A 12,901-nucleotide genomic window follows, 5' to 3' on the forward strand; every position below is an offset into this window, starting at 1 on the left:
AGCAGAAGACCAGAAGCTTTCATTAGATTCATTAGCATAATTTGATAACTGATGGTATTTGATTTCTGACTTTCGAACTCTGACTTCAAGTATGCTGCAAGATATAATCTCAGTGACTGGGTGGTGGGGTTTTTTTTTGTACATGAACATTTCACATTGCATAGCTTTGTTAGCTGTAATTAACGTTCACATTTGTCACAAGTTGCATATTTAGAAGACAAGAATAAAAGCAGCAGTGATGATAAAGATTATGACAAAGATGCATGCAAACCGTCTTCATTTAAATGACTGTACCTTAATTTCAGATTTGCAGAAAATAAATGAAATCAGTCAAGCATGTTTCTGTTTTCACAATCTGAATGCATTTAATAAAAAGATGTCTTATTATGCTGTATTATTTTATATAGCTATGAGATATTCAAAAATTGAGAATGTTTTATAAACTAGTTTCATAAATACATCCCATTTTAGAATTAAATTAGTAATTATGACTTTTCCAGAAAGTTCCTACTTAATTAATAACATATAAAAAAAAAAAAAATCACAAAAGTATTTTTTCCACAAACATAGAAACATGACGAAAGATAAAGGTCAAATTGCCCATTCACAGTATCCACTATCTCCTTCTCTCTCTAAGAGATCTCATGTGCCTGCCCGATGCTTTCTTGATTTGAGACGGTCTCAACCACCTCTACCATGAGACTATTATATGCATCTACCACCCTTTCTGTAAAAAACATATATTACTTAGATTACTCCTGGGTCTATCACCTCTTAATTTCATCCTTTGTCCTCTCATTCCAGAGCTTCCTTTCAAATGAAAGAGACTCGACTCATGCACAGTTATGCCATGTAGGTACTTAAATGTCTCTATCATATCTCCCCTCTCCCGCCTTTCCTCCAAAATATACATGAGATCTTTAAGTTTGTCCCCATATGCCTTTTTATGAAGATCACCAACCATTTTAGTACTATTAATCACTGCTTTAGTACATCAAAACACAGAAGAGACGGTTCCCTCTCAAAAGAGCTTACAATCTAGTCAAGACAGACAAGCTGGACAGCAAGGGGCATCGATATGCTGTGCTCAGGTGGGGGAATTGCAGAGGGAATGATAAGACAGATATTGGTGCTTAGAAGGTGGGTTGGAGTTTGAAATTGAATGCATCTTAAGAGAAGTGGATTTTGAATCTGGATTTGAATTCCAGGCATTGGTGCAACACGGTTGGAGGGGTTGGAGTCTGGAGTAGCTGCAGAGAAAAAGAATACAAATAAGAGAGACTTATCCAATGAGCGGAGTGCCCGGTGGGGGTGGAGGGTGGGAATGTGGGAAGAGATGAGAGATTAAGTCCTGTTTATATAATTTTGAAGGTGTAGTCTTCAGAATTGCACACAATATTCTAAATGAGGTCTCACCAGAGTTTTATACAGCGGTATCAATACCTCCTTTTTTTTTTTTACTGTCCATACCTCTCCCTATGCACCCTAGCATCCTTTTAGCTTTCGCCATCACCTTTTTAACGTGTTTGGCCACTTTAAGATCATCACATACTATCACACCCAAGTCCCATTCATCTTTCATGCACAAAAGTTTTTCACCCCCCTAAACTGTACCATTCCCTTGGGTATTTGCAGCTCAAAAGCATGACCTTGCATCTCTTAGCATTAAATCTTAACTGACAAATTTCAGACCATTCTTCAAGCTTCGCTAGGTTCTTCCTCATGTTATTCACACCATCAGGAGTGTCTACTTTATTGCAGGAAGAGCTCAACATTTAATTTTCAGCTCTCATAAAGATAGTTTTACTAAGTGCTAAGTGCACTGCCATCCCTTAGTATGCCTGTCTGTGCATGTACACCACTCGCTAAAAATATTTTCTGAAATTTTCTCCAACAGGGTGTGTTTATGGGTAGAGAGTGGGCAAGAGAGCAGTAATCAGTTAGCACATGAGGCACTGCCACAGGCTAATTGATTAGCACAGAGATAGCACGTGGGTACTTACTGCCTATAAAATAGTCATCAGTAGGAACTCATGAAATAACTTTTTTTTAATGGCTATGCACCAATGGCAAAATTAGTACATGGCCTTTAATTGGGAAATGGAAAAGTCAGCAGAAGTAGCCTTAGCATGTGGGAAAGAAACAGGTAAGCAGCGCTCTAAGGCCACTTTTGACGCAGCTTTAGTATAAGGACCCCATTGTGAATTCCTATTATATATATAAACACTGCCAAAAATACCCAATTTTGTTGTTATTTATGCAAACCGAAAGGAGAGATTTACAAAAAATGTGTTTTCTGATTTTGATATTGATTTGCCTAGCATTCTAATCAGAGTTAAATAATATTATATTATTTTATCAGCAGAAAGAGATTGTCTATAAGCCAAACTGAAGAGTCAAGTACTCATTTATCTTAGATAAATTTTTATCTTTTGTGTAGTATAAATACACTGTAATAATAGATGTATCAGTAACAATGCTTACTGCTGTCCTTGCTTTTACTTTTCAGTTTTATCCCTGCATCCCTCCTGAATAGTTAAGAGTATCAGTATTAAGAGATCCAAGAAGTTACATTTCACTTTTATCAGGTAATAACCAAGTTGGAGAAATAGACTGAAATGAAATTATACATGAAGGGGCATAATCAAAAGGAATTTCTAAGTCCATTTTCATCCAAGTCGCAAGTCGTCTAAACTAAAAAACAGCTTAGGACACATTTTGGAAAAATGTGTCCAAATTTTTTTTTTGTTTCAAAAATTGTCCAAGTATACGTCCTGCCGATCTGATTATCCAAGTCGATAAATCGTCCATCTTTATACCACATTTTCATCCAACTTTTCATCCAAGTCAAAAATGCCTAGAACAAGCCCTGTTGGACGTGGGAGGGGGCTGCAAAGTGATAGACTGAACACCCAAACATGGCACCTAAATAGTGAGGCACTTCTGTGAACTTCACAAAAAGGGTGTCATGTCTTCATCTCACTACAGCTCCCTTATAGTCATGGTGAGCCCCTCAAACCACCTCCAGAATCCCTTAGACCCACTTATCTACCACCCCAATAGCCCTTATGGCTGCAGGAGCCACTAATATGCCAGTAAAAAAGGGTTTGTGGGTGTATAGGGGAGTGCACATGTTTCAATATCAATGCAGTGATTATAGGGGTTTCTGGGCATGGGTCCTCCTCTCCATGGGTCCCTAACCCATCCCAAAGATGGTTTAAGATGCCTCTGTGCAGCATGACTAGGCTTTCCTATGCCAGGCTGCCAGGTGTTGATGTTCTGGAGGCACAATTTTCAAGTTGTGATTAATATTTTTATGTGTGTGTGTGGGGGGGGGGGTCGGTCGGTGATTACTGGGGTAGTGTGTGAGGGGTCTGTATTATGTGTTTTCAGTGCTTATCTGGTCACTTTAGGTGGGGTTTTGTGACTTAGACCATGTTTTAAATGGTCTAAGTCACAACATCCAAGTTCCGTCGATCCTGTGCTGTATAACGGTTATACATGCAGTACGACTAAGTCTAAGCCTGCCCACGTCCCGTCCAAATCCCGCCCTTGGCACTCCTCCTGACATGCCCCATTTAGCTATGGTCGTTCAGCGGCACTATGAAGGCCTAGGTCGTTTATAAATACGTCCAAAGCCCAGTTTTATTATCAGCACTTGGACATTTTTGACTGATGATCATCCAGGTGCTGACTTAGGCCATTTTTTGGACGTTTTTCTCTTTCGATTATGAGCCCCATACTGTATAGACCAATCAGCAGGACAATGCAGATGCAATTTTTAAAATGGGTTCCAACGGTGATCTGGGAAACAGAGTCAACCTGACATATGTGCCAGGAAAAATAATTAAAGCAATATTAAAATAAAATTAACTGTTCACATGTCTTTTTTTTTAGTTCAATCTTTATTAAGTTTTAACACATTACAGAATAAACAAACAAATATATAACACATAATTATACTTACATTAGGAAATTATTAGCAATAACACATCAATATCTTATCCCCTCATCCCTCCCTTATCCAAACCCCAACCTCCTCCCCATCTTTACCCAACTCCCACCCTATTTCCCTTCCATTTGTCTGGTAGGCCATTCATATTATCACACATATTGTTTAACAAAACCCTCTAAAGGGCTCCACACATCTTTAAACGAGACCTTTCAGCTAAGTTAGCTTCATATCTATAAAAGAGAGATATTGTCTCCAACCAAAAATGATTGTTTAGAAGTGTAAAATCCTTCCAGTTCTTAACTATTGATCGCAATGCCACTCCAGTCGGTATCGAAAACAGTTTATTTTTATTTACTGTTAATAAAGTTGTTGATGTAACACGTGCTCCACATATCACCAAGCCATATGATAAAGGCATACGAATTTCCAATATACTTTGTATTTTGACCCAAAATCTCTTGCCAGAATGATTGAACCAGTGGGCAGTAAAAAAAAAAAAAAGATAGTCTAATGTACCCACTTCTTTTTTGCAGCTCCAGCATGCATTAGATTTACTATAATTGGCTACTAACATAGGGTAATTACCTGGTTTAGGAAGAACCACCATAAGTGCCCCGGCCATTCTTCCTGAAATGTACCCTGTTGATATAACAGACTTATAAAGATATAATATTTCCGTAAACAAATTATCTTGAAAGGATTTTTAAAATTCCACTGTATATCCATCATTACCTAGTGATTTCCCATTTTGCAAAGACCCTAATGCTGTCCCGAGTTCCATTGGTGTTATGGGCGCTTCCATAAATTTTGCTTGCTTTTCAGATAATTTTGGTCCTTCTAACTTATCCAATAAACTTTCCTCTTGTGCAGGTACATATTCTGAGGAATATATTTTTTGATAAAACAGTAAGAATTGGTCCATAATATCTTTATGATTAACCCTTATTATATCTTTATTATCTTTAATATATGATATTCTTTCCCTATTTCTTTTTGTTTTAAGATGATTTGCTACTATCTTCCCAGCTTTATTGGCTCCTATGTAATATATAACATTACTTATAAAGAGATTTTTGTGTGTGCTATGGCTTAAAGCAGTGTTGTATTTAAATTTTAGTCCCATTAGCCTATTTACTAACTTCACCTCCCATTTTACGACCAGTTGTGCTTCCAAATCTGTTATCTCCTTTTCCAAAGCTCTCAATTCAGCTAACACTATTCTATTTTTATATACCGAATAAGCAATATGGCCCCTCATAGTTGTTTCAAATGCATCCCAGATTATTTCAGGTGATATTTGTTCAGAATTATTCAATTGAAAAAATTCTTGAATTTTTCCCTGCATTTATTCAATTTGCATTTCTTCTAAAAATTGAGGGTCAGCAAGTAAAGCATTATTAAAACACCATACAGGAGAGGTGTTAGAAAACAATGCTGCTTGAACAACAATCCAAATACCAGCATGATCAGAAAACAGGATATCATCTATTTCCACTTGTAAGACTTGATGTAGCAAATGGTTTGATATAAAAAAAATAGTCAATCCTAGAAAAGGATTGATGGACATGAGAACAATAGGTGAATTTCCTATCTGTTGGATGCAGAATTCTCCTTATATCTTTCAAATCACGTTTCCATCAATTTTGTAACATTCTTATCAGCTATGCTGGAAGCTCTCATTGGTTTTTTATCTAACATTGGATCCAAGACAGCATTGAAGTCACCTGCCATAATTAAATTGGCTAGGATTCTTCAGAATCATGATTAGCAATTCTTTATAAAAAAAAGAATTATTAAAATTGGGGGCATAAATATTCAGTAAATATAGCGTTATATTTTATAATTTCAAATTCTGATATACCCATTGACCTTTGGGATCTGCCTGTCCTTCTCCCAAATCCCAAGAAACTGACTTATTTAATAAGATTGCTACACCACCTTTTTTAGCCTCTGCTGAAGCATAAAAGCAATATTTCATCCAGCCCCCTTATAGCTTAGCAGACTCCACAGCATTCAAATGGGTTTCTTGCAGGAAATATACATCAGCTTTTTTGCATTTTAAAAAAATTAAGAGGGTTTTCTTTGTTTTTTTTTGTTTTTTTTTTTGCATTTGACAAGATGATTTAGACCGTTAACATTCAAAGAGAACACTTTAAGTGGCATAAGAATTCAAAACATAGGAGACTTTCATCCTAACTTTCATCCCCAAACATTCAAATCCCTGCCAGACACACACTCTCTTTAACATTCTTTCATTAATTCCCTCCCTCTCTCCAACCCCATCCCAACCCCCCTATTCTATATCAGTGAGCATTGGTCTCAAACAGTAAGAACACATGAATTAGTTCTTCCCTTCTCCTACTAGTAATAAAAACTTGTTAAATAAACCCTATTCCTAGAACAAAAGCTAAATTGGCATTTCAGTCACTAGGCAAATATATGTCCAAACAGTTCATTTAGTCCATCTCTAATTCACATTCATGGTGCCCAAATGATTATTAAAAAATTCCTGCAGCACTGCGGGGTCTTTGAAGTTTGTTGCTTGGTTTTGAAAAGTTATACGCATTACTGCCAGGTACAATAATCCATACTGGGCTATTTGCTTGAGTTGAGGATGCATAGATAGAAACTGTTTCCTTACCCCAGCCCTTTGCTTAGCAAAGTGTAGAACCATTGAGATCCTAGCTCCTTGCCATTTAAGGTTCCTTTGTGTATTTTTTGCTGCTGTTAGAATCTCCAGACCTTGTTGGAATCTTAACACTTTGAAAATTAACAGATGAGGCCTGGACTCCTGATTTGTAATCCTGCTTGGTATTTTATGGGCTCTTTCAATCTCAAAACTGAATTTAAACTATAAGTTTAATCGATGTACAAACTCCTCTAAAAAATGCTATTGTATCAGAACTTGTGCTCTTTCTGGGAGGCCCTTGATCTGCACATTATGGCAGTTCCTATTACTTGCCTCCTCTAAATCTTTTTTCATCTGCGCAATTGTTCTGCGATCAGATTGACAATCTTGAAATCTGTCCTCAATGGCTGAAACACGTTGCTCAAGATGTTCAGTTTTGCTGTTACATGTTGCCATTTGTTGTAACAAACTTGACACTTCCACCTACAGCACAGAGATTTTAGATGTACTTTCCTGTATCAGTGATTTAATTACTTGCAGTTTAGACATTAAAGGACTTCAAATTTTTGACATATCCTGTCCTTGTGACACTTTCAGCAGTGGATCGGGTTTGGGCTTTGTGGCACTGCCCACTGCGAAAGTAGCCTCTTATTTACTTTGCGTATCTGATGCCATCTTTGGACACATATATTATACTCACAATATATATATTTTTAGTGAATGCTCCTGAAATGCCCATACTTTATATACGCAGATCTAAGTAATAAGGAAAAAATATCGGAGAAGGGAGAGAGACGTTAACTCAAGTGTTAACGCTTGAGTTAACGGCTCTCTCCCTTCTCCGATATTTTTTCCTTATTACTTAGATCTACGTATATAAAGTATGGGCATTTCAGGAGCATTCACTAAAAATATATATATTGTGAGTATAATATATGTGTCCAAAGATGGCATCAGGTACGCAAAGTAAATAAGAGGCTACTTTCGCAGTGGGCAGTGCCACAAAGCCCAAATCCGATCCACTGCTGAAAGTGTCACAAGGACAGGATATGTCAAAAATTTGAAGTCCTTTAATGTCTAAACTGAAAGTAATAAAATCACTGATACAGGAAAGTACATCTAAAATCTCCGTGCTGCAGGTGGAAGTGGCAAGTTTGATACAACAAATGGCAACATGTAAATGCTTCAGTGCCAAGCCACGCCCCCCACTGCCCACATGTCTTAATGGGAAAGGGTCAGTATGAGATCAGTAAAGGTGAGTCTTATCTTACCAATAATTTGATTTTTTGAAGGTGAAAAAAAACCAAGTGAATAATGGTGAACTGATTGGTGTGGAGGGCCATTTTCGATATGACATCCAAATCTGAGTTTGGGCATTTTGCGGAAGACCCACAAATATCCAGTACTAACCACGCCCATTTTCAAAACTGTAAAACACCTATCCTTTTTTTAATGGCCATTTTTCAGATCTGTGTCTATTTTTATGAACCATTTAAAAAAAAAAGAAAAAAAAACCCATGTCCAAAAGAGAAGCATACACATCAAGCCATTGGAACATAAGATGGGCTAGCCATTTTTGGTGGACTCGCCAAACAGACATCTCAGCAGAGCAGTGGGACACCTTAGGGAGCATTGCAGTAAACTTCCACCTAAAAAGGCCCAGATATGCATCTCACTATAACTCCATACAGTGTTTGGTGAACCCTCCAAAACCTACTGGACCCAACTGTACACAATAGCTTTTATGCCTGCAGATGGCACCTATACCTAGGTATAGTGAAATTTGGATGAATTTTGGAAGGCTCAAAGATTCCACTATAAGTGTAGTAGTTAAGAGTTCCCATCTCTGTGGTTGACTACACCACCTACTAGGCTACTCCAGAGACCTTCTTGCTGCTTTACAAGGACTGGCCATAAAATCTGAAGCTATTATAAAGGCAGGAATATACTGTTTTATTCACATCACTGGGCAGTGGGAGGGGTCAGTGACCACTGGGGAAGTGTGGGGGGTCATGTTTATATCCCTCTAATGGTCATCTGCTCAGTTTGGGCACCTTTTTGGCACTTATTCATTACTAAAATAAGTCTAGCCCTAAACATCCAAATTGTGTCCTGGATGTATTCTTAAATATTTATGGCAGAAAAACATCCAAGTCATAAGCCCACCCTAGTCCCGCTCACACCACATCTATCTAACCAGTGGCATTCCAAAGGGGAGGGGGAAGTTCATCCTGGGTGCAGTCCATTTTCATCTTTGTTTGCCATTCTTTACCTGATAATTCCTAACATTCTAATTGCTTTCTTAGCCGCCGCCGCATATTGAGTTGTAGGTTTCAACGTATGCTCAACGATGACACCTAGGGCTCCTTTTACTAAGCTGTGATAGCATTTTTAGTGCACACAGAATTTTAGCATACACTAAACCCATGCTATGCATCTAGAACTAATGCCAGCTCAATGCTGGCGTTAGGGTCTAGCACGCGTGGTAATTCAGCGCAAGCTAAGTGTGCGCTAAAACCGCTATTGCAGCTTAGTAAAAGGAGCCCCCAGATCCTTTTCCATGGCAGTGACTCCTAACAAAGAACCCTGCATCACGTAGCTATAGTTTGGGTTTCTCTTTCCTATATGCATCACTTTACACTTGTTCACATTAAATTACATCTGCCATTTTGATTGCCAGTCTCCCAGACTTAAAAGGTCCTCTTACAATTTTTCACAATCCTCTTGTGAATTTACAACTTTGAACAACTTTGTGGCATCAGCAAATTTAATTATCTCACTAGTTATTCCCATCTGTAGATCATTGATAAATATGTTAAAAAGCAGCGGTACCACAGACTCCTGGGGAATCCCACTATTTACAAACACTCTCAATAAGGTAAATGCTCCGACTCAATTTCTATGAGCATAAGAGCATTTACCTTGCCTGTCCACACAAAAAACTTCTATCACCATTTAGTAAAAAACAGCGTTAGTTTGGATTACAAAAGAGGACTCTGTAATTTGTGTTCTTTGTAGTTATTGTTTAATTTCTAGTTTATATATTAACTTTCAAGCAAAGCTATTCATTAAAAATAGCATGATGCACCAAATGTGGTTTTAGCGCACCTTCACACAGTTTTTTCCTGCATGCTAAGGTCATTTTTATCACAACTGTAAAATGACCAATTTTCCATTTTATGTATTAATGGCCATGAGCTAATGTGGCCATTAGCATACGGCTATTAAAAAGAATTAGTGCATGAGCTTTTACCGCTAACCATTTTGTACAAGGTAAGGGCTCATGCAGTAATTCTGCACTAACCACATAGCATGAAGTAATGTAGCTGTATTAACTAATTAGCACAAGAATGTCTGCTGACATACCTCCTCTAAAAAAACAAACAGAAAAAAATTAGTGTATGCATTCTACGGACGCTATTTTTAAATGTATTAGGCACATGATAGGGGTGTCAAACTCAATCACATTATAGGGCTGAAAACCAAAACACAGGCTAAATTGTGGGCCAGACCATGTCCAATCTACGCCTCAGACCACGCCCCCATAATAGTACTAATTATGCCATTTTTCCATTCATTTTTCATATATATATACACACACAATATAATCTTATTAACACATAATGGTTAACCACAAAATTAAACTACATAAAGCACACTGTATGCTTCTCAACATTCATTCCTACCCAACCACAGATAACCCCTATGCAAATACGGGACCACAAACTAAAAGTACTAATATATACAAATGAAACCCTAAGATTCAAGACTGCATGCAATACAACCCCCAGAGAAAAAGAAACAAATGTATTTCTTCATGAGCAGTGCAAAATATAGACAGCAGATTAAAATTCTCAAAATTGACACAATTCAAACACTAAATTGAAAATAAAATCATTCCCCCCTACCTTTGTTGTCTCCCTCCCTCCATGCCTTGCCTCCCTCCAGCGGGTGTCTAACCTTCTGGCTGTGTCCCACCTGGTCGTTATATGTGGCCCACAGTCCAATGCCCCAGTGCTATCTTTTGACCGGCTCCTTCCTCCTCACAGCTGCAGTATAAACGAAGCCATGTGCAGTGGCTCCTCGCACATCCTGCGCCTGAACCAGAAACTTTCTCTCTGATGCGGCAACATCAGATGGAATGCTTCTGGATGAGGCGTGGGACGCGCGAGGGGCTTCGTGCACACTGCGGCTGTGAGGAAGAGGGAGCCGGCCACAAGGTAACACAGAAGGCATCAGACTGTGGGTCACATACAACGGTGAGGCGGGCCTTGAGTTTGACACCTGTATGCTAGTACATAACAGCTTAGTAAAAATCCCTTTATATTTTAGCAGGTTGCATCTCTTTGACTCAAAAAGTGAAAAAGGAATATTCTGTTTGCAGTTTGCACACAGAATTTATTTTGAAGACACCAAAAATTAGGACAGTACATTGCCAACATATCAATGACCCAGTTGATATTTCCATGTTTGGAGTATGATATCTTTACTCCTCTGCCATCAAACTGAAGTAATTAAGAATAATCAAGTGGGTGTTAATTGGATATAATGAAACAATCTCCAGTCAGCCTGAGCCTACTATTTACCACTTACTAGTAATTATGAACACTAAGTACTCATTCTAATCTCCTCCTTCTTACTGAAGCCAGAGGTGCAGTATTTACTCAGCTGATGGCTTGTTGTGTCTGCAATTTAGCCTGTTTTTAAGCCAGGAAACTCATAATTTGCCAAGCTGTCACCGGCTGCTGAGAGTGGACAAAAGGACGTGGGGCCCTCTATGACAACAATTTCATGTTTGCATCCAAGAAAAAAAAAGGCATATATTAATTATATAAGCAACAGCACCTGGCTATATAAATACTGAAAATACAAGCTAACAATTTCCATGAACATTCATCACAGAATCAGCCCCTACCCATATGCAATATCTTTCTGCTGCTTTTCTCAAGTCAGAGAAACGGTTGACTAAACAATTTCATAGCTAATCTAATGCACAACTTAATCGCACTATACCAAAAAGGTTCAAGGCAATTTACATTCAAAGAAGCCATGAAATCTACAGAAAAATACAAAAACAATCAATAATTAAAATATCATCATAACATGACTATTTACAAGAAGTCATATAAAAAAAGGTTTTAAATTTTTACAAAACCTTAATGTAACCTACTTCCTCAAAGTGTACTTATCAACAATGTAGTTGTTTTTGGTCAAGGGTTCAATTATGTTTTCTTTAAGGAAGTAACAGATTTACATTTAAAACAAACTTCACCCAAATAGGCAAAAAAAGAAAGGTGAAATAAAATAAATATTAAAAGAAGTTTATTTGTTATCAATATTTGATCTAAGATTTTCCTCACTGATTTTCACAGGTAGGATTTTTTTCACAGCAAAACAGGTGAGTATCCATTACTTTAATTTCTCCGTTGGGATCCGTTTGATACCATTCTTCCTATCCTGGCCCAGAACAGCTTCTTCAACAATACCTACTCCCTAGCTAAAAAAAACAAAGGAAGCAAAACCCTATATCCCTATTTGGTGACAAAAAATAAAAAATAAACACTGTGACCACTAGCTACCCTAATAAATCAAAGAATAATTGAAATTTTCCTATTTCTAATCCCACCCACTTTCTATTGAACCAAGGTTTAATTTAACAGCAGTATCTGGATAGGCCCCGCTGTCCCCATTTAATTTCACCCCCTTTTTGCACCAAGACTCTTCCCTTAACTTTACCACAAAAAACACTAGAGACTTTCTTTGATGGAAAATTAGCCACAGCTCAGTTTATTAATCATAACACTTTAACATATCATAACTTCCATTAACATGAAAACAAAGAGCTCCTCCCTAGCTACCCAATTACAAAATATTCAGTGCCCTCGACCCCACCACCTCAGCAAGGGTCAGAGGGGTGGTATGTACCTCATGCCCCTTTATCCGGATCACCTGACCCACCAGGCACGGCACCCCACCGGCCCACAGCTCATCACCTGATGAGCCCCAATGACCCAGTAGCTCAGGAGATCCGCCCCCGAGCTACCTCCCACCATCTAAATCACAGGAGGATGGGTAGGACCCTGAATGACCGAGTCCTCCACTGTCCCCTCCTTAAAATCTCACTCCCGTGTGCCACCCCTCTTTCCTCCAACCTCTTCAAATCTTCCCTACCTGACAGGCTCTCTAACCTATCTTACCTCTCCTCACTACATCCCGCCCACAATCCACCCTGGCCGATGGGCGACACGAGGTCCTACCAGCCCCATGTTATCTCCTGCCCATCGACACAGGATCTCGGGCTCCCATTAAAATCAATA

The 12,901-nt window shown here is 38.3% G+C and overlaps 1 protein-coding gene across 12 annotated transcripts in view; it reads right to left on the bottom strand.

Annotated features, from left to right (window-relative positions):
• Positions 1 to 12,901, bottom strand: part of LRMDA (leucine rich melanocyte differentiation associated) — a 1,649,176-nt gene that overhangs the window by 951,902 nt on the left and 684,373 nt on the right. The window lies entirely within an intron of this gene.

The sequence above is a fragment of the Geotrypetes seraphini genome, chromosome 4 (genome assembly GCF_902459505.1).
Source record: "Geotrypetes seraphini chromosome 4, aGeoSer1.1, whole genome shotgun sequence".
NCBI lineage: Eukaryota > Metazoa > Chordata > Amphibia > Gymnophiona > Dermophiidae > Geotrypetes > Geotrypetes seraphini.